General features: G+C 42.8%; 1 protein-coding gene across 2 annotated transcripts in view; it reads right to left on the bottom strand.

Moving 5' to 3' along the window:
* Positions 1 to 21191, bottom strand: part of ANPEP (alanyl aminopeptidase, membrane) — a 101205-nt gene extending 80014 nt beyond the window's left edge. The window contains exon 1 of one of the 2 annotated variants that reach the window (XM_056571975.1): positions 20845 to 21191. The gene's annotated coding sequence lies outside the window, so the exon portion shown is untranslated. Of the gene's footprint in view, positions 1 to 12848; positions 12872 to 20844 lie in introns of those variants that run through there. The other variant, XM_056571977.1, reaches the window with a different exon arrangement.
* Between the last annotated feature and the right edge of the window lie 1629 nt (positions 21192 to 22820).

Consider the following 22820-nt stretch of genomic DNA (forward strand, 5'->3'; position numbering starts at 1 on the left):
GTACTAGGTTGGACTCCCTTTTGCCTCCAGAACTACCTTAAAGGGGTATTCCGGGCAAAAACATTTTATCCCGTATCCAAAGGATAGGGGATAAGATGTCTGATCGTGGGGGGCATAGACATGAATGGAGGGGGCATGGCATTCCGTCACATCCCCAGTCTCGGAAACCCGGAGGTTTTCAAAACTGGAGATGCCACTCCCGCATAGAATGCGGGTGCTGCAGGGAGATCGCGGGGGTCCCAGCGGCGGCCCCCCGCGATCAGACATCTTATCCCCTTATCCTTTGGATAGGTGATAAAATGTTTTTGCCGGGAATACCCCTTTAATTTTTTCTACTTGGTTTTGGACAGTTGTCTGAGATTTCGGTCTATATGGACATGGTAGCATCACTCAGATTTGTTGGCTGCACATCCATGATGAGAATATCCCATTCCCATAAACCAAAAAGGGAGGGGAAAAAGTAAATTTAACATAATGTCACACCAAACTCCAAAAATGGGCTGGACAAAATTATTGGCAACCTTAACTTAATACTTGGTTGCACACCCTTTGGAAAAAATAACTGAAATCAGTCGCTTCCTATAACTATCTATAAGCTTCTTATACCTCTCAGCCAGAATGTTGGACCACTCTTCCTTTTCAAACTGCTCCAGGTCTCTCTTATTGGAAGGCGCCTTTTCCTAACAGCAATTTTAAGATCTCTCCACAGGTGTTCAATGGGATTTAGATCTGGACTCATTGCTGGCCACGTCAGAACTCTCCAGCGCTTTGTTGCCATCCATTTCTGAGTGCTATTTGACATATATTTTGGGTCATTGTCCTGCTGGAAGACCCAAGATCTCGGACGCAAACTCAGCTTTCTGACACTGGGCTGTACAGTGCGACCCAAAATCCGTTGGTAACCCTCAGATTTCATGATGCCTTGTACACATTCAAGGCACCCAGTGCCAGAGGCAGCAAAACAACCCCAAAACATCATTGAACCTCCACCATATTTCACTGTAGGTACTGTGTTCTTTTCTTTGTAGGCCTCATTCCGTTTTCGGTAAACGGTAGAATGATGTTCTTTACCAAAAAGCTCTATCTTGGTCTCATCTGTCCACATGACGTTTTCCCAGAAGGATTTTGGCTTACTCAAGTTCATTTTGGCAAAATATAGTCTTGCATTTTTATGTCTATATGTCAGCAGTGGGGTCCTCCTGGGTCTCCGGCCATAGCGTTTCATTTCATTTAAATGTCGACGGATAGTTCACGCTGACACTGATGCTCCCTAAGCCTGCAGGACAGCTTGAATATCTTTGGAACTTGTTTGGGGTTGCTTATCCACCATCCGGACTATCCTGCGTTTACACCTTTCATAAATTTTTCTCTTCTGTCCATGCCCAGGGAGATTAGCTTCAGTGCCATGGGTTGCAAACTTCTTGATAATGTTGCGCATTGTGGACAAAGGCAAATCTAGATCTCGGGAGATGGACTTGTAATCTTCAGATTGTTGATACTTTTCCACAATTTTGGTTCTCAAGTCCTCAGACAATTCTCTTCTCCTCTTTCTGTTGCCCATGCTTAGTGTTGGAGACACAGACACGCAATGCAAAGACTAAGTGAACTTATCTCCTTTTTATCTGCTTTCAGGTGTAGTTTTTATATTGCCCAGACATGTTACTTGCCCCATGTGAGTTTAAAGGAGCATCACATGCTTGAAACAATCTAATTTTTCACAATTTTGAAAGGGTGCCAATAATTTTGTCCAGACCATTTTTGGAGTTTGGTGACATTTGGGGGAGATTTATCAAAACCTGTGCATAGGAAAACTTGCCCAGTTGCCCATAACAACCAATCAGCTTGCTTCTTTTATTTTCATGAAGGCCTCTGAAAAATGAAAGAAGCAAGCTGATTGGTTGCTATGGGCAACTGGACAACTTTTCCTCTGCACAGGTTTTGATAAATCTCCCCCATTATGTCCAATTTGCTTTTTTTCCTCCCTTTTTTTTTGGTAAAGTTCCAATACACACAAAGGGAATAAACATGCGCTACTGCAATCCTTTTCTGTGAGAAATACTTCATTTTCTTGAAAAATTTCAGGGGTGCCAACATTTACGGCCATGACTGTAGATAGATATGAGATAGGTAGGTAGATAGATAGATAGATAGATAGATAGAGAGATAAATTAGTAAAGCAGAGCAGCACAACCACACGGATATAGTAACAATGCGTGCCGGCAGATAAATGTCCCAGGTCACGGGTCACAACGAGATATCCACACCAAAAATAATTCTGCAGCACTCCAGGATAAATTAAACTTGAGTGAGGTTTATTGGCCTGACATCATAGCAACATTTCAGCTGCCCACTTGCAGCCTTTTTCAAGCTTAAAGGGGTATTCCAGGCAAAAACTTTTTTATATATATCAACTGGCTCCAGAAAATCAAACAGATTTGTAAATTACTTCTATTAAAAAAATCTTAATCCTTCCAATAGTTATTAGGTTCTGAAGTTTTCTGTCTAACTGCTCTATGAGGATGTCACGTCCCGGGAGCTGTGCATGATGGGAGAATATCCCCATAGGAACTGCACAGCTCCCGGGACGTGAGTCATCAGAGAGCAGTTAGACAGAAAAAACAACTCATCTTCAGAAGCTAATAACTATTGGAAGGATTAAGATTTTTTAATAGAAGTAATTTACAAATCTGTTTAACTTTCCGGAGCCAGTTGATATATAAAAAAAAGTTTTTGCCTGGAATACCCCTTTAACATCAAGTGATACTGACAAAGTATTTATACAAGTGGTGTACATTAATCCACTTCATTAACTTAATAAGTCCAGAGTGCAAAACATATCATAATAAAGTGCATAAATCCCAAGAACTACTCATCCTAGACCTGTATACAGTGCAAATACCAGGATGTTCTTGTTCTGGTATCTGCACTGTAGACAGGTCTAGGATGAGTAGATCTTGGGATTTATGTACTTTATTATGATATGTTTTGCACTCTGTACTTATTAAGTTAATGAAGTGAATTAATGTACACCACTTGTATAAATACTTTGTCAGTATCACTTGATGTTAAGCTTGAAAAAGGTTGCAAGTGGGCAGCTGAAACGTTGCTATGATGTCAGGCCAATAAACCTCACTCAAGTTTCACTTATCCTGGAGCGCTGCAGAATTATTTTTGGTGTGGATAGATAGATAATAACAACACACACACTGTTCGGCCATAATGTTAAAACTCGCCTGCTTGTTTACTTTATGACTACACAGCCCTATACACGTTGTGATACACAGTGGGCTCTGACACTCTTCAACCATAGTGTAAATAAAGTCCCAGAACTCACCAAGTATATTCAGGAACAAGGAGCTTTATTGCATATCCTTCCTGAAGCTCCTTGTGCGATCCTTCTTGAAGGATATGCAATAAAGCTTCTTGTTCCTGACTATACTTGGTGAGTGCTGAAACTTTATTTACACTCTTTCTGGACCTGATCCACCATTAGCACCACCCCCAACGGAAGTGCCGACCAACTCATATACTCTTCAATCATAGCCAGCATTGATCTTTCAAGATAAGTTAATCCAGACAGGCTGATGAGCATCAATGAGCCTTGGGTGCCCATGAACCTGTCGCCGATCCACCACTTGTCCTTCTTTGTCCGCTTTTGGTAAATACTAACAACTTCATAGCAGAAATACCCCACATGACTTACTGAGAGAAATCCAAAAAACCTGCCTAGACATTAAAATGTGTCCTTTATTAAACTAACATATTCTCATGCAGCCCTATTTTTTTCTTGCTTTCCACCCCTTAGATGCCGTTGTCATAAAATAATGTGACTTATTTCACCTGTCACCGGTTTAATGTTATGCCTAGGTATGCCTAGTCTGTGTAAATAAAAAGTGGGTGTTTCCATTTTAGCCACTGAAATTTGGCTTTATATGAATTCACTTTTGACAGCTCAGGGAGTATCTTTATTTTGCAATCGAAATATTGGCAAGCATCTCTACATGACTTACATAAAAATGTACAATAATTTAATTGTCTTTCAAGGGCATAGCAATAAATGTGCAATGGCTTATTATCTTATTTTCTCAATGACGTAGTTTTACCAGAAAAACATTTGTCTACTACAGAACATACTTCTTTAGCCTTGAAGAGTACCTCTCATGATCTTGTAAAATTTTATAATCCTCCCAGTTCACTGCCCCCATCATGATAAATCACCCTCTGCCTTTATTTTTATTATTTTTTAGTTTTCTACCTGGATATTGCTGTGTATTTTCTGCTCAGTCTCAGTCAAATTCACAGACTGGGAAGGGGCATTACCCAGTAGGCTGTAGCATCATCTGAAGCCATAAAGGGGAGAACTTCCTCCCTCACTCTGCTACACACAGCCCATAGCAGTTCAGGGTGTGAGATGAGCTATGATTGGCTAGGGCTGCACACGCACCCCTCAGCACTCCAGACTGCATTTCCTGATTTTTTTTCCTGATTTTAATTTTTTTTTAAGCAAAGTACATTAGAAAGATTTTTTGTTTACCATAAGGAGTGCAATAGCAAAAACTAGTTTTAATGAGAGTGTCCATTTAAAGTGCTTAACTACTGTATACATTGGGATACTGCCCAATACAATGCCCAATACATCAGACAACAGAATATATACACTGCTCAAAAAAATAAAGGGAACACTTAAACAACACAATGTAACTCCAAGTCAATCACACTTCTGTGAAATCACACCGTCCACTCAGGAAGAAACACTGATTGACAATCAATTTCACAGCTGTTGTACAAATGGAACAGACAAGGTAGAAACTATATGCAATTAACAAGACACCCCAATAAAGGAGTGGTTTTGCAGATGGTGACCACGGACCACTTCCCAGTCCCTATGCTTCCTGGCAGATGTTTTGGTTACTTTTGAATGCTGGTTGTGCTTTCACTCTAGTGGTAGCATGAGACTGAGTCTGCAACCCACACAAGTGGATCAGGTAGTGCAGCTCATCCAGGATGGCACATCAATGCGAGCTGTGGCAAGAAGGTTTGCTGTGTCTGTCAGCGTAGTGTCCAGAGCATGGAGGCGCTACCAGGAGACAGGCCAGTACATCAGGAGACGTGGAGGAGGCCATAGGAGGGCAACAACCCAGTAGCAGGACCACTACCTCCGCCTTTGTGCAAGGAGGAGCACTGCCAGAGCCCTGAAAAATGACCTCCAGCAGGCCACAAATGTGCATGTGTCCACTTAAATGGTCATCCTTCAGGAGACCATCCGCCACCTCATCAGGAGCATGCCCAGGTGTTGCAGGGAGGTCATATGGGCACGTGGAGGCCACACACACTACTGAGCCTCATTTTGACTTGTTTTAAGGACATTACATCACAGTTGGATCAGCCTGTAGTGTGGTTTTCCACTTTGATTTGGAGTGTGACTCCATATCCAGACCTCCATGGGTTGATAAATTTGATTTCCATTGATAATTTTTGTGTGATTTTGTTGTCAGCACATTCAACTATGTAAAGATGAAAGTATTTCATACGATTAGTTCATTCATTCAGATCTAGGATGTGTTATCTTAGTGTTCCCTTTATTTTTTTGGGGCAGTTTACTTTTTGTGGAACTCAAAAGTATAATATACTATGTTTTTGAGTCCTGAAAAAAATATACATTTATGAGACAAAGTCTAGCCTGGTCTCTGAATTATGGGAAAGTGTATACGTAGGAACAGTCTTATCTGGGGTCTAGTCTGCAGTCCGTATTTAGGGTATGTCTGGTCTGGGGTCGGTAATAAGGAAGAGGGATCTGGGGTCTGTTTTAGGGAGGACTTGATTTGGAGTCTGTATAAAAAAAAAACTTGTCTGAAGCCTTTATTTATGTGCTTTACTATATCTAAAATAGAGGGGAATTGGAGAGCCTGTGCTCCCCTTGAACCATTTCTGCTTTCCTTAAACCTGGGGTGGTGGTCATGTCTTTTGAGGAAAATTGAAGAAAAACGAAATAGTAAAAAAGTCAACCTATCTATGTACATACAATACATAGTTTATGGAGGGAAAAAAACAATGGAAAAAATCCAGGACTTGCAATACATTTGTTTCCCAAATGTATTAATAATCGATTAAAAATTTTTTCACTAACATGGGCCCATGGATTATTAATAAATGTGGATGTTTTATTACAAGTCCTGGCTTTTTCCATTATTATTTTTTTTCCATCAATTTAGCACTGCCATGCACGTTCCCCAGGTGAGCAGAATTTATTTTTTACTTTTATGAACACATTGTTTGGTCAATAATACTTCAAATACCTATATGACATTATGGAGTTAAATCATGAGGAGAAGAAGCCCAGCAAATAAACACTGATATGGGCCCCTTACAGAAATACATATGTATACTTATGTAGCAGGCCACTATAACAGTTTAATTATTTGTGAAATCGACAAACTTGTCTTAGGCCAAATCTCTGAATACTACACATGGGAATACAAGATATAATACAGCTGCAATAACAGTACACAGTGTTCACCCCAAGTGACAGCAGGGAAACAAGGTAACTGTTAAGAAGGGTTTATTTTTATTTATTTTTTGTCTCTCTTTTTTAAAACTTCATATATGACATTGATGGAGAAGGAGCCGCAAAGTTATGTACAGAGGAACCCAAGATTACAGAAAGAAGTGAGACAATTGTATATTATAAGCCCAGGCCTCAAATTTCCAGCATTTGAGTCAAATATTTCTTTATCAAAGATTAACACAAGAATACAGTGAATCCTCTTCAGGAGTCCACCTTATCCGGAGCAGATTTCAATGCTTGGCAATGTACAGGAGCACCAGAGAAAATGAATGGAGAGCTGGCTGCACATGTCTATTATGCACCATTCATTAGGGGGCAGTTTTCCTTTGTTCTTGTGATCAGTGGGGGTCCCAGCAGTTTGACTCCAACTGATCAGCTTGTTATCTTCTATCCTGTGGATAGGGAATATCATTGCTAGTTGGGAATACCCCTTTAATTCTCTTATTCTCCTATGAATAGTAATGCATATGGTGGATAACATATAATAGATCCATTTCTAGTTTTACATGTACAGGTATCTCCTTCCCTCAACTTTAAAGGGTTACTCTGGTGAAAAAACATTTTTTTCCAAGTCAACTTGTTCCAGAAAGTTAAACAGATTTGTAAATTACTTTTATTTAAAAAATCTTAATGCTTCCAGGACTTATCAGCTGCTGTATGTTCCAGAGGAAGTTGAGTTCTTTGTTGTTGTTCTTTTCTGTCTGACCACAGTGCTCTCTGCTGACAACTCTGTCCATGTCAGGAACTGTCCAGAGCAGGAGAGGTTTGCTATAGGGATTTGCTCCTACTCTGGTCGGTTCCTGACATGGACAGAGGTGTCAGTAGAGAGCATTGTGGTCAGACAGAAAAGAACAACAACAAAGAAATCAACTTCCTCTGGAGCATACACCAGCTGATAACTACTGGAAGGATTAAGATTTTTTTAATAGAAGTAATTTACAAATCTGTTTAACTTTCTACCAGCGGTTGATTTGAAATTTTTTCCCACCGGAGTACCCCTTTAATTTTTTTTGGAGACACATAAGCAGATGGGGCTAACATAGGTGGCTAGGGGTTATATTGTTTTGGTGATGCAGAGATGATGCATCAGATTGTGTCTATTCTGCATACTTCCAAGCTCTCTTGTGGTTGTTCAGGACAGCTGTACCAGCTGCTTTGCCAAACTTTGCTGTAGTGTTATAAAGTTTGCTGGACAGTAATATATGTGTACTGTATAAAGTGCTGAAGGCTTATGTCACTGTGTTCTTACATTGTAAATGCATAGTCTTGCATTTCTTTGGTAAAACATGCATACACTGAGTTTTTTTTTACAGCGTTTAAGGGGTAAAAGTTTTCTAAATTGTCATACATTGCCTTTTCAAAATGTATTATGTGTACAGAGGAAAAGCAGAATTGGTCACATGTCCAACAGAGAGCTTTAGTAGCTAAAGTCAGGGCATACCTCAAACAAATAGGCCACAATATTCCTAATCTTGTCCACAGTCAAGATCTATCTGCCTAGTGAGTATCCATATCTCTACAGTAAAAAGTATAAAAAACAGGGGTAGCCTTGAAAGAAAAGAAACAACAGGTTCAATTTCAAAAGAATACTAGGCTTCTCTTGCCTCTGGGGATTCCTCCTGGATGACACAAAGGAGACGTGTCTCATCATTGGCCATAAAGTAAGTGGAGGGGAATTCTACACAGTCTGCCATGGCCCACCCCTCCTATTGCATCCCTAAAGTTACATCTATATAATACATATATATATATATATATATATATATATATTGTGAGAAGGTGAAAGGCATCGTGGTTGATGGGCGTTATGTGTAACCAAGGCTCCTGGCTTTGGTGAAGTAAGAGCCAGTATTTATCCAGTGTCTGTGCTGCGATGCAGTCTGACACTGTTGCTATAGTATAGCTGGAAGGCCAATCCGGGACGGCTCTTACTGGGAATGGTTAAGTGCTGGGTGGGGGCCATTCCCCACAATCCAGGCCACCTTTTGTTGGCCTTAAAGGCAGCTTGCTTCACCAGCTGAGAGGGATTTGCTAGTTGCAGCTCACACTGCCAGAGAGAGCTGAGAGTGGAGTTCTTCCCTGAGAGTTTGGAAGCTGGTGAGCAGCCTGCCTGGAGACATGGAAAAGACTTGCTTAATGCCGCATGGCATGGTCTCAGGTGTGAACAAACACCTAAGGAATACAGGGGGACTTTTGTGACGTTTTTCTTTTAACTGCATCTAAGACTGTTTTTGTTGTTAAATAAAATAAAGTGAACACTAAGATAACACATCCTAGATCTGAATGAATGAACTCATTGTATTAAATACTTTTGTCTTTACATAGTTGAATGTGCTGACAACTATTACCTTGTCTTCCTACCTTTAAGTCTTCTGAAATAATTACTCCTAAATCCCTTTCCTCAGATACTGAGGTCAGGACTGTGTCTAATATTTTTCTGTGGATAGAGGATAAGGGATGTTGGTAGTACAATCCCTTAAAGGGATATTCCACTGGCCAGCGTTTGGAAGTAAATGTTCCAAACGCTGTTTTCGCGCTGCGGGGGTTGGCCACGCCCCTTGTGACATCCCGGCCACACTCCCTCAATGCAAGTCTATGGGAGGGGCATGCCAGCCATCACGCCCACTCCTATAGACTTGCTTTGAGGGGGTGCAGCCGTGATGTCACAAGGGGCGTGGCCGACCACCGCACCGCAGATTTTTGTAAATTTATTCAATACTGTTCTATGTGAACAAGGTTCTAACTGTACACTATTTGACAGTCTATATGAGAGAGGCAGCACTAGAAAACATAAAACACATTTAAGCTGTTGACCTTGCCATGCACAGCAGGACAGAGATTCCATAGTAAGACACATGCACTGCAGCTCAGAGATTGGGGTAGGGTAATACATTATTTTATTTAGTTGACTGCTGAAGAATTAGGCAACCTGCAGCTTTCCATCTGTTGTTGATCTATTCTGACTGCGACTTGTAGTTCTGTAACAGCTACAGTTTGTCTAACAACAGATGTGTTGAGATCGCCTGTAGAAAGCCTTAATAAATTACATACAATAACACTTTAATACTTCATTGTCATTACAATAAAATTATTAAGAGCTGAAAAATATTAACGCTAAATGTAGTTGTGTGCCTTGAAATAATTGCATTCTTAAACACCATTAGCTGTTTATTTATTTTTTTCTTCTTCTTTTATTTTTTTTAATGGGCCCACAATTTAGTGCTGACCATAATTTATATTATGAATAAAATGACTGCTTGTAACCATCACTAGGAGTAGCTTACTGCATACTTAAAGATTGAACTTAAAAGTTAAAAAGTATTTACTGCAGTAAGATTCTAATATCCCCCAGCGGTTGCTTCAGCAAGCCTAAAACCACTTTTTTCGATGTGATAGCCTATATGTAAGTTACCAAAATGTCTCCTTACCCCTGATAAAAAAAAACTAAAGTCTTGGCCAATATAGGGGAATATTACTAAACCGGCATTCTAGATTTATTTAGAGAAGCATGCCTTATAATGAATATCGTTCTGCAGCGGCTGTGTGCTGCATCTTGGCTCCTTGGCATCATTTGTAGTAAATCCAGTGAACACTCAGTCCACTCTTCTTTTCCCCTTTATACTAAGCCCCACAAGCTTTTTATTGGCGTGGCTGGCATAAAAAAGACAAAAATTAGCAAATATGTCCTAACTTTTCAATGCAATACACTGGCATATGAGGTTAATAAATTCCTCCCTATGTGATTTGTTTTAACTTCCCTGTGGTCTATTCTCTACTGCCTCTTGTTAGGCCCAGTATGTCTCTAGTAACAGAGACAGCAAGACAGAATACAGGAAGTGGAGGTGGGGCTTAGCCAGCCCTATATGTTGGAGAGAGAGCAAACCTGCAATCGGTGAGCTGGTCTGCCTTCTGCAGAGGAGCCATTCTGTGAATGAAAGATAAATTAAAGCTTCTTATTTCTCATTAGCCATAACATTCTGGGCAGCTGGGACCTGTGTACATGCTAGTATACTTCTACTGTATGTACATAGTGCTACCTTCTAAATGTAATTTAAACCCCTCCCTATCCCTTTAGTATGCAAACTTTTCATCATCCTTATCATCACCATCAACATCAGTAGTTCAGCACTTAGTGTAACCCTTTCTTTGCTGTGCTCCAGCTGTTTCTTTTCTTTCTACTCATATGGCTCCTTTAAAAACCCAGTGTATCATTAACGCCATTCACCCCACATATGCAATCTATAGTAGTGTACTGTAAATCATCTCCCAGAACAGTGCCAGTTTGTTCTGTTTAGTGCCCTTTTATCAGCACAATGTCATGGCATATGAAAGAGAAGTAGGTGTTGTCCTGCTATATGCCTGAGAAGAAAGGGAAATACATTTGGGAGTGGGTACTGCAAACAACCCAGATGTGGCCCTACCCTACAATGGAAAGAATAAGAAATAGCTGTGCACAATGGAGAGGATTTTTTGGACTCAAAACAGCAGTGAGAGCACTAAAATCACCTTGTCATCACTTTGGTTAAACATACAAAAACATAGGTTTTTAGTTTTTTTTGTTAAAGTAAAAGTAACTGTATATATATATATATATATATATATTATATATATGTGTGTGTGTGTGTTTGTGTGTGTGTGTGTGTGTGTGTGTATATATATATACATATATATACTGTATATATATATATATATATATATATACACATACAACAACAACAACAAATTTATTATAACAGTAAGCTAACACAGAATAAAAGGAACCAAGAAAAAGAAAGGTAGATGAACTTGGCAGTCTCTCAGGAGACAACAATGCATAATGCTTGGACAAATTAATTTTACAGATAAGACAGAAAAAGTAGATGAAGATCGTGGGAGTCCAGGCCTGTCTGGGTTTTTTCAGGAGTTGAAGTGTACTACCTGGCTGCTAAGAGTATAGTTTCAGCAGGACCACAGGATAGATCAAAGGTATTAACCCTAAGAAATTTATACTCTGATCTCTGTATTCAGGCAGCTCTGATAATGGGCAACCCTGCAAAGGGTACTACTGGCTCAAAGCTTCCGTGTTCTGAGCAGCGCTGGGCCCTAAGATTGCAGGGGATCCCAGCGGCCAGACCCCCATGATCAAACATCTTATCTTTAAAAAACCCTTTAAGAAGAAATGATTAGCACTAAACCAGTCTTTAAAAAAGAGTTCAATGATGTTAAATACAGTGGCCCAGATTTCCTAAAACTGTCTAATTCCTGGTGCAAACTTTAACTGACAAATAGACTTCAAATGAACCAGATTTATCATAGTATATGAGGCTGCTTGATAAATCTGGTTGGCATAAATGTAAATATTAGTTGGCATAAATGTAAGAATTTAGCAAAAACTTTTGGCGCACCAAAAACCCACTTCAAAGGTCCTTTGCACTTAATACTGTATACAACCTATTCACATTATGGGGGAACACTGCAGGAGAGCCCTGAGAACACACAGGGACTCAACCTGACAGGACTGTAGGAACATATCCTGTATTGGGACATCACATTTACAATTGAAATTTGGGGTCAATAATCATCTACCTAGGCCTGGTATTTATTTTGTTATGTGATTGTATTTGTTATGTGATTCTATTATGTGATTGTTCATCTTTGAAAGTTGTTTTCTTTTAACTTAATAGTGGGGGAGATTTACTAAAGAACATAAAGAAGAATTATATCTCACATTTCTCCACTTAAAAAGTTATTACAGACATGTGCAATTTTTTTTTATACCAATATTGATATATACTGTCTGTATGCAAGCCATGAGATGTACTGTAAGAGAAATTTGTCCAGCATGCTTAGTGAATTATACCAAACTTATCATGCCATTTGCGCACAATTTTCTTAAATTTGACACCATTTTGCGAACTTCTAAATGCATCCATGTTATGTATGTTGATACATTTTCTCCATCATATAATCTACTGTATATATATAAAGCTCAATGTGTGTGTGTGTGTATGTGTGTATGTTTCAGCATCACTTCCAAACTGCTAAAGATATTAACATGAAACTTGGCACACATGTTACTGGAGTGGTCTGAAGAAGGGCGCCTAGCGCACAAAATAGCTATCACGCTCACAGCGTCCCTCTTCACCATGCTGTGGTCTGCCAGTTGTCATGAATAAAGTATTACCGTTCCTTCATTCTATGGTGAGTGCCATCATCACTCTTTACATGTATATTTCTATAATACTTGGTAACATGTTACTTATGTGTCAAATAAAAATATATAATAGTTAAATTAAACCCTAACCTGCCCCCATATGTGAAGGATGGGGTTTTTGTTTCAAGTCCCATGCAAGTATGTAGGACTTCTGGTGCCTTACTCCACAAGGTCCCCTCTGCTTCTCCTGGTGAATGCATCAGTCCGGCTATTAAGCCACACCCTCCCTGCATGCCATGTCCCATCTCACAAAGACACGCCCACATTTTAAGCCACACCCTTTTATTTTCACCTTACAATATCTTTACCACATTGCAGCCCCACCTGAGGACGGGATATGAGGATTAGAAATGAGGATTAGCTATGGGGGCGGCATATGAGGATGGGATATGAGGATGGGATATGAGGTCGGGATATGAGGATGGGATTTGAGGTCGGGATATGAGATTGGAATATGAGGTCGGGATATAAGGATGGGATTTGAGGTCGGGATATGAGGTTGGGATATGAGGTCGGCATATGAGGATGGGATATGAGGTCGGGATATGAGGATGGGATATGAGGTCGGGATATGAGGTAGGGATATGAGGACGGGATATGAGATCGGGATATGGATACGGGATATGAGGTCAGGATATGAGGTCGGGATATGAGGACAGTATATAGGGACGGTATATGAGGACGGGATATGGGTACGGGATATGGGATCGAGATATGAGAATAAAATATGAGGACAGGATATGAGGTCGGAATATGAGGAGGGGATATGGGGTCAGGATTTAGGGAGGGGATATGAGGACAAAAGCTTACTCCTTTGTTGCTTTTCCTCCCCCACTAGGATAAGGTTGGGAAAACCGGGCAGCGCTGGGTACTCAACTAGTGTCTTTATAAAGTTCCTTTTCTCTTATAGGACCAGGAACCAGGTACCAGTGTGTACAACCCCCTTATTGTTTGTTTGCCTGTTTTATCCACGAACAAAAAATAAATAAATAGAAGTCTGCAATTGTAACAGGGACACTATATTGTCTGTTTTGTTTTCTTTTTGCTCCACATATTTGTTTTTGTTTTCTCTGCCATGTTAACTTAGCCTTTTTGTTTTTGGATAGATTATAATAAGTAAAACACTGGCTAGTTGGCACCCATGTTGTCCTTTGTCAGGCAGATTTGTTGCAGGATGTTCATTGAGTCTTCTATACATCTGTATTGGGTTTGTACAATCCATGCACAGGCAGTGAAAATGACCCAAAAATATGTATGGAACTGATTTTCACTTGCAGAAATGTCTGCAACAAATCTGTGCACATTGTTTAACCTTATATACAGAAAGTTTAGAAATCTATTTGGAGTAACACATTTTTATTGTATCTGTAATGTTGCTGATGAGTTTTTCTGTCTTTCTAAACGTACAAGGCCATAGAGGCCAGAGAAGAGAGATTATGATTTATGGCTTGTGGGAAAACATTGTCATATCCAGGTGTGTTTTATCTTCACTGAACTATACTTTGCTCGTGTAGAACACGTTGAAGGTGAATCGTGTGATACCAGTGACATCATATTCTCCAGACAGAAATGTCTTTTATGCTATTGACATCTGTCAATATTCTTTTTCTATGTTTTATTACTATTATGTAATGTATGCAATATACAAGTTTGCATTGGACACTCTATGTATAACATTTAAAGGGGTACTCCGGTGGAAATAGTATTTATTTTTTTTTTGTTTTCAAAATCAACTGGTGCCAGAAAGCTATAAAGATTTGTAAATTACTTCTATTAAAAAATCTTAATCCTTCAAGTACTTATCAGCTGCTGTATACTACAGAGGAAGGTCTTTTCCTTTTGATTTTCTTATCTGTCTGACCACCGCTGTCCATTTTAGGAACTTTCCAGAGAACGAGCAAATCTCCATAGCAAACCTCTCCTGCTCTGGACAGTTTCTGACATGGACAGAGGTGTCAGCAGAGAGCACTGTGGTCAGACCGCAAAAAAACAAACAAAAAACTCCAGAAAAAAATATAACTTCCTGTGGAGCATACAGAAGCCGCTGAGTACTGGAAGGATTAAGATTTTTAAATATAAATAATTTACAAATATGTTTAACTTTCTGGCACCAGTTAATAAAAAAAAAAAAAAAAAAGTGTTTTCCACTGGAGTACCGTTTTTACCCATAGACCAATTGCTATATTCAAATATATGTGTGTAAAAACTTTACAATATACAATAATGTTAGAGACTTAATAGGTGTGAATACAGTGATAAAGGATAAAAATTAGTGCTTGGTCCCCCCTAAGGGTATGCTCAGATGCCAAATCTGCAGCAGAAATCCTAGGTAAACTATAGGATTCCTGCTGTTGAATTGCCACTTGTATTCTGCAGACTTGGCAACAGATAAGCCCTATTGGGCGAATGTAACTTCCAGGTATAATGGCATTTCTTTTTTCAGCAACATGGATTTTCAAGCCTGTATAAGATGTGGCGCAGAATCCCATTAAAGGGGTACTCCGGTGAAAACCTTTTTTCTTTTAAATCAACTGGTGGCAGAAAGTTAAACATATTTGTAAATTACTTCTATTAAAACATCTTAATCCTTCCAGTACTTATTAGTTGCTAAATGCTACAGAGGGAATTCCTTTCTTTTTGGAACACTGATGACATCACGAGCACAGTGCTCTCTGCTGACATCTCTGTCCATTTTAGCAACCGTGCAGAGTAGATGTATGCTAAGGGCAGCATGGTGGCTTAGTGGTTTGCACTGCTGCCTTGCAGTGCTGGAGACTTGGGTTCAAATCCCACTAAGGACAACAATAAATAATGTGTTATTATTATTATAATGACGTCAGCAGAGAGAACTGTGCTCATGATGTCATCAGAGAGCATTCCAAAAAGAAAATAATTTCCTCTGTAGTATTCAGCAGCTAATAAGTACAGGAAGGATTAAGATTTTTTAATAGAAGTAATTTACAAATATGTTTAACTTTCTGCCACCAGTTGACTTAAAAGAAAAAAGGTTTTCACCGCAGTACCCCTTTAAAACAATCAGATGTGGATTACAGGATTATGTTATAATATACATCCACTACTCTCTCAGTAAAGTAATACTTCCTGATATTACTTTTACACCTTTGCCCCTCTAATTTAAAATGATGTCCTCTTGTGGTAGTTTTTCTTCTTTTAAATATGCTCTCCTACTTTATAGCGTTGATTCCCTTTATGTATTTAAAAGTCTCTATCATATCCCCTCTGTCTCTTCTTTCTTCCAAGCTATACATGTTAAGGTCCTTTAACCTTTCCTGGTAAGTTTTATCCTCCAATCCATGTACTAGTTTAGTAGCTCTTCTCTGAACTCTCCCCAAGGTATCTATATCTTTCTGGAGATATGGGGGAAGATTTATCAAAACCTGCCCGGAGCAAAAGTTGCTGAGCGGCCCATAGCAACCAATCAGATCGCTTCTTTCATTTTTGAAAAGGCCTCTGAAAAAAGAAGAAGCAATCTGATTGGTTGCTATGGGCAACTCAGCAACTTTTCCTCTGGACAGGTTTTGATAAATCTCCCCCATGGTCTCCAGAACTGTGCTAAATACTCACCAGTGTTCTGTACAGCGGCATGAGCACTTCTCTCTTTCTACTACATATACCTCTCCCTATACATCCAAGCATTCTGCTAGCATTTCCCGCTGCTCTATTACATTGTCTGCCTACCTTTAAGTCTTCTGACATAATGACCCCTAAATCCCTTTCTTTAGGACAGTATCACATAGTCTATACTCTGCTCTTGGTTTTTATGCCCCAGGTGCATTATCTTGCACTTATCCACATCAAATTTTAGTTACCAGAGTTCTGACCATTCTTCTAGTTTACCTAAATCCTAAATACCATTGAGACCTTCTGTAATATCATTAATAGAGATATTGAATAAAATGGGTCCAAGCATAGATCCCTGAGGTACCCCACTGGTATCAAGACCTTGCTCAGAATATACTCCATTCACTACACCCTCTGTTGACTACAACACTGGTTGAGAATCACTGGTCTAGAATGTAGATTGTAGATTAACATAGGTCAAGCAACTGATCACAATCAAGACATCATTTCTCCAAAGCGGGTTCAGACTATTGTATCTGTCTTGTGAGATTGTATCTTGATATACTGATATCATGTGATTTTCTGAGATACAAAGACTGAATGTATTCTGTGTTTCATTATTCCACACAGAATCATGTGTCACACAAATATCTGATGTGGGGTATCAGCCTCTTCTTAAACATCATTATGGAACCAGTCATTTCTAGGATCTATCAGACTATATTTTGCTGGCACCTTATTAAATATTGTAGAGAACTGTTCTAAGAAAAAAATGTAGCATTCAGTGAAGGGATAAACATGTAAAACTCACATTACAATGCCATTGCTCTCTATTGCTATCATTGGATATATCCTGCTAAAATATTTCCAGGATAAGTAGTTAAAAGTTATGTTGGGAAAGCTGTGTAATACCCAATATCGCTTTAACTGTCCTACGTATACAATGATACATCTACACTTCCATTGTGTCCATACAACTTCATATTGTTACGCCTAGCGCTCCGGGTCCCCGCTCCTCCCCGGAGCGCTCACGGCGTCTCTCTCCCCGCAGCGCCCCGGTCAGTCCCGCTGACCGGGAGCGCTGCACTGTCATGGCCGTCGGGGATGCGATTCGCACAGCGGGACGCGCCCGCTCGCGAATCGCATCCCAGGTCACTTACCCGTCCCGGTCCCCTGCTGTCATCTGCTGGCGCGCGCGGCTCCGCTCTCTAGGGCGCGCGCGCGCCAGCTCTCTGCGACTTAAAGGGCCAGCGCACCAATGATTGGTGCCTGGCCCAATTAGCTTAATTGGCTCCCATCTGCTCCCTGCCTTTATCTGACCTCCTCCCATGCACTCCCTTGCCGGATCTTGTTGCCTTGTGCCAGTGAAAGCGTTTAGTGTGTCCAAAGCCTGTGTACCTGAACTTCTGCTACCCATCCTGACTACGAACCTTGCCGCCTGCCCCCGACCTTCTGCTACGTCTGACCTTGCCTCTGCCTAGTCCTTCTGTCCCACGCCTTCTCAGCAGTCAGCGAGGTAGAGCCGTTGCTAGTGGATACGACCTGGTTGCTACTGCCGCAGCAAGACCATCCCGCTTTGCGGCGGGCTCTGGTGAAAACCAGTAGCCTCTTAGAACCGGTCCACTAGCACGGTCCACGCCAATCCCTCGCTGACACAGAGGATCCACTACCTGGAAGCCGAATCGTGACAGTAGATCCGGCCATGGATCCCGCTGAGGTGCCGCTGCCAAGTCTCGCTGATCTTCCCACGGTGGTCGCTCAGCAATCGCAGCAGATTGCCCAACAAGGACAGCAGCTGTCGCAGTTGACCGCCATGTTACAGCAAATTCTGCCTCTGCTACAGCAGCAACCATCTCCTCCGCCAGCTCCTGCACCTCCTCCGCAGCGAGTGGCCGCTCCTAACCTCCGCTTGTCCCTGCCGGACAAATTTGATGGGGACTCCAGACTCTGCCGTGGATTTTTGTCTCAGTGTTCCCTGCATATGGAAATGTTGTCAGACTTGTTTCCTACAGAACGGTCTAAGGTGGCGTTCGTAGTGAGCCTTCTTTCAGGAAAGGCCTTGTCTTGGGCCACACCGCTCTGGGACCGCAATGATCCTGCCACAGCCACAGTCCAGTCCTTCTTTGCTGAAGTCCGAAGTGTCTTTGAGGAACCTGCCCGAGCCTCTTCTGCTGAGACTGCCCTGCTGAACCTGGTCCAGGGTAATTCTTCCGTTGGCGAGTACGCCATACAATTCCGTACTTTTGCATCTGAACTATCCTGGAATAATGAGGCTCTCTGCGCGACCTTTAAAAAAGGCCTATCCAGTCGCATCAAGGATGTGCTGGCCGCACGAGAGATTCCTGCCAACCTCCAAGAACTCATCCATTTGGCTACCCGCATTGACATGCGTTTTTCTGAGCGACACCAAGAGCTCCGCCAGGAAAAAGACTTAGATCTCTGGGCACCTCTCCCACAGCATCCTTTGCAGTCTATGCCTGGGCCTCCCGCCGAGGAGGCCATGCAAGTGGATCGGTCTCGCCTGACCCAGGAAGAGAGGAATCGCCGTAGAGAAGAAAATCTCTGTCTGTACTGTGCCAGTACCGAGCATTTCTTGGTGGATTGCCCTATCCGTCCTCCACGCCTGGGAAACGCACGCACGCACCCAGCTCACGTGGGTGTGGCGTCTCTTGGTTCTAAATCTTCTTCTCCACGTCTCACGGTGCCCGTGCGGATTTCTCCTACAGCCAACTCCTCCCTCTCAGCCTTGGCCTGCTTGGACTCTGGTGCCTCCGGGAATTTTATTTTGGAGTCCTTTGTTAATAAATTCAGCATCCCGGTGACCCGTCTCGCCAAACCGCTCTACATTTCCGCGGTCAACGGAGCCAGATTGGACTGCACCGTGCGTTACCGCACAGAACCCCTCCTGATGTCTATCGGACCCCACCACGAAAGGATTGAGTTCTTCATTCTCCCCAGTTGTACCTCTGAGGTCCTCCTCGGTCTGCCATGGCTCCGGCTTCATTCCCCCACCCTTGATTGGACCACCGGGGAGATAAAGAACTGGGACTCTGCCTGCCATAGGAAGTGCCTCTCCCCCCCTCCCAGTCCCGTCAGGCAAACCTCTGTGCCTCCTCATGGCCCCCGTCCTGGTGTCACACTGCCCCGTGCCAGGCTTCGCCCTCTGCCCTCCCTCCCCATTCCCACTCCTGCTGTACTGCCTGCCGTTGAGGAAACCCTCCATTCTTTCCCGGTGTCCTCATCCCAGGGGAGGCAGTTGCCGGTCAAAGAAAAGGGGAGACCTAAGGGGGGGGGTACTGTTACGCCTAGCGCTCCGGGTCCCCGCTCCTCCCCGGAGCGCTCACGGCGTCTCTCTCCCCGCAGCGCCCCGGTCAGTCCCGCTGACCGGGAGCGCTGCACTGTCATGGCCGTCGGGGATGCGATTCGCACAGCGGGACGCGCCCGCTCGCGAATCGCATCCCAGGTCACTTACCCGTCCCGGTCCCCTGCTGTCATCTGCTGGCGCGCGCGGCTCCGCTCTCTAGGGCGCGCGCGCGCCAGCTCTCTGCGACTTAAAGGGCCAGCGCACCAATGATTGGTGCCTGGCCCAATTAGCTTAATTGGCTCCCATCTGCTCCCTGCCTTTATCTGACCTCCTCCCATGCACTCCCTTGCCGGATCTTGTTGCCTTGTGCCAGTGAAAGCGTTTAGTGTGTCCAAAGCCTGTGTACCTGAACTTCTGCTACCCATCCTGACTACGAACCTTGCCGCCTGCCCCCGACCTTCTGCTACGTCTGACCTTGCCTCTGCCTAGTCCTTCTGTCCCACGCCTTCTCAGCAGTCAGCGAGGTAGAGCCGTTGCTAGTGGATACGACCTGGTTGCTACTGCCGCAGCAAGACCATCCCGCTTTGCGGCGGGCTCTGGTGAAAACCAGTAGCCTCTTAGAACCGGTCCACTAGCACGGTCCACGCCAATCCCTCGCTGACACAGAGGATCCACTACCTGGAAGCCGAATCGTGACACATATTTTCTATTGAGGCCTGTAAGTCAACTGGGGATACCATCCTTGTGAGCTGTAATGGTATGGCCATAGTCCTGGGGTACATTGAAGTAGTTTATTTCAGTAGAGGGCACTTGGCATACGAACAATAAGAGCCATTGGTATTCAAAACTGCGGAACATGTTGCTGCTTTGTACATAATAAAAAATATAAATTGTAACAAAAATGATGAAATGTAACATTATATACTGTATATTAGAGAGAGAGTTTTCTAGATATAAAGATTTGAGAGTATAGCAATATTTTACTTTTTCATTGTAATTCATGTGAACTTCTCAGGTTGAGGCTGCGCTTGCTAAAGCGTTTAAAGATCATTAACACAATATACACCGTCCCTCATGGAGTCACAGACTGTGGGAATGAAGAGATAAAATCCAAATGACCTGTGACTCCTGTGCCTGAAAAGAATCCTCGATTGTATTTTGCAGAGCTGGAAACATAAGACGACAAAAGTTCTCACTCACCTTTGTCAATTTGTTTCGGAGATTTACAAACATAGAGGATTCTTGCTGTGTCCCATCAGAAGGGGCTATGTCCAGGAAAGTTCTCTTCTGTCTGTAAAAAGTTCTGCTCATGGGACCAGGGTGACTTTTGTGATTGTCCAAACTTCTGCAATGCAATCGTCCTCCCACATAAACTCCAACACACACTCAACAAAGTGTGAGGATGACTCTTCTATTACACCAAATAAGTTCCACTTCTTCCTCTCGCTTACTCTCTCAAAATTAGAAACAGGGTAGGCAGAATTTCTCTCAACATAAATGCAAGTAACCTGACCTACTGCCTGAACAGCACATATTCACAGTTAACCTCTTGTGTGCTCCACATCATGAATGTCCAATAGTGTGGATTACTATTTAAATGGGAGGATAACACAAGAACATGTGATGCACATACAATAATGGATTGCTGGTTTAATATTTTTATTAAATTTAGCAAAAAAGTGTGAGCAGTAAGTCCTAACAACTCCTTAAATAAATGGTAAAATAATACATGTGTTGTGGGATTTATAAAAAATAAAAATAAAAAACTCACCCTAGTAGCACATACATCTTACTTTCCTTTTGTTTAATATTAGACGAGTTGATGCTTGGTTATAATTTGTTTGTATAGTTTACATGTATTCATATTCCAGTCCCATACTATGTAAATAAAAGTAAATATATCATGTATTAGTAATATTGGTGGTATTTTATCATAGGAGAGATATAGTACACAAAGAGCAATAGGAAGGAAACAATTATCCCATTGAAGTTAATGCAGCAGTGTCACACACTGCGCTCCGGCCGCGAGTATCGGCCGTGAGCGCATGGTCCCTGAATCCCCTGCCGGTGGGGCTGGGAATCGCATCGTGGGACGCGAGTCCCAGTCCGTCACTCACCTTGCTCCGCTGCCGCCTCATCCTCTGTGTTCAGCTCTGAAAGTTAAAGGGCCAGTATGCCCATAATTAGTTGTTGCACCTGACACTGCATTATAAGTCCCTGGACCTCCCACACTTCCCTGACAGATCTTCAGTGCCCCTAGCCTGAGATTAAGCAACCCTTATAGCCTGTTAGCCTTACCTGTGTATCCAGACCTTCCGCTACGTTATTAGACTTCACACCTTTGCCGCCTGCCTTGACCATCTTCTACGTTTGACTACGCTACTGCTTTATCCTTCTGTACCTCGCCTTGCCCAGCTACCTGTGTTGACGAGCCGTGTCGGGGGTAGCAACCTGGTGTGTCGCCTGTCGCAGCAAGCCCATCCTGCCTTGCGGCGGGCTCTGGTGAAGACCAGCAGCACCTTAGACTCCGCTCCCCAATATGGTCCTATTCACCAGCCACACAGGTTAGAGCAGGGGTCGGCAACCCGCGGCTCCGGAGCTGCATGCGGCTCTTTTAAGCCTTTGCTGCGGCTCCACGAGTCTGTCCCGGTCCCGGTCACCCTTACCTTTACTCTTACTCACCTGCCCTGGTGCCATCGGAGCGAAGTCTCTTCTTCCGGGGATCCTCACTGTCATGTGACAATGTAACGTCACATGACAGTGACGTCGCCGGCCTGCGCGCTCAGTCGAGGAGCGCCGCCAGGAGAGGAAGACGCCTCGCGAAGAGCTGGTGAGTACCATTACTCACTTGCTTAACATCTCACCCCGCGGCAGCGTTAATGCTGCCGCGGGGTGAGGGGTTGACGCTACCGCTGCCATGGGGTGAGGGGTAACTTAACCCCTCACCCCATGGCAGCAGCAGCATTATCGCTGCCGCGGGGTGAGAGGCCTACTGCTGCCATCTGGTGAGGGGTAACTTAACCCCTCACCAGGCTCATCTCATGGCAGCGGCAGCGTTAACGGTTGGTTAACCCCTCACCCCGCGGCAGGATTAACCCCCCTCTCCCCAGCCCACCCCAGACCTGGGCCTAAAAAAAAGCCCACCCCAGGCCTGGGCCTAAAAAAAAGCCCACCCC

Source organism: Hyla sarda, chromosome 4 (genome assembly GCF_029499605.1).
Source record: "Hyla sarda isolate aHylSar1 chromosome 4, aHylSar1.hap1, whole genome shotgun sequence".
NCBI classification, from domain to species: Eukaryota; Metazoa; Chordata; class Amphibia; order Anura; family Hylidae; genus Hyla; species Hyla sarda.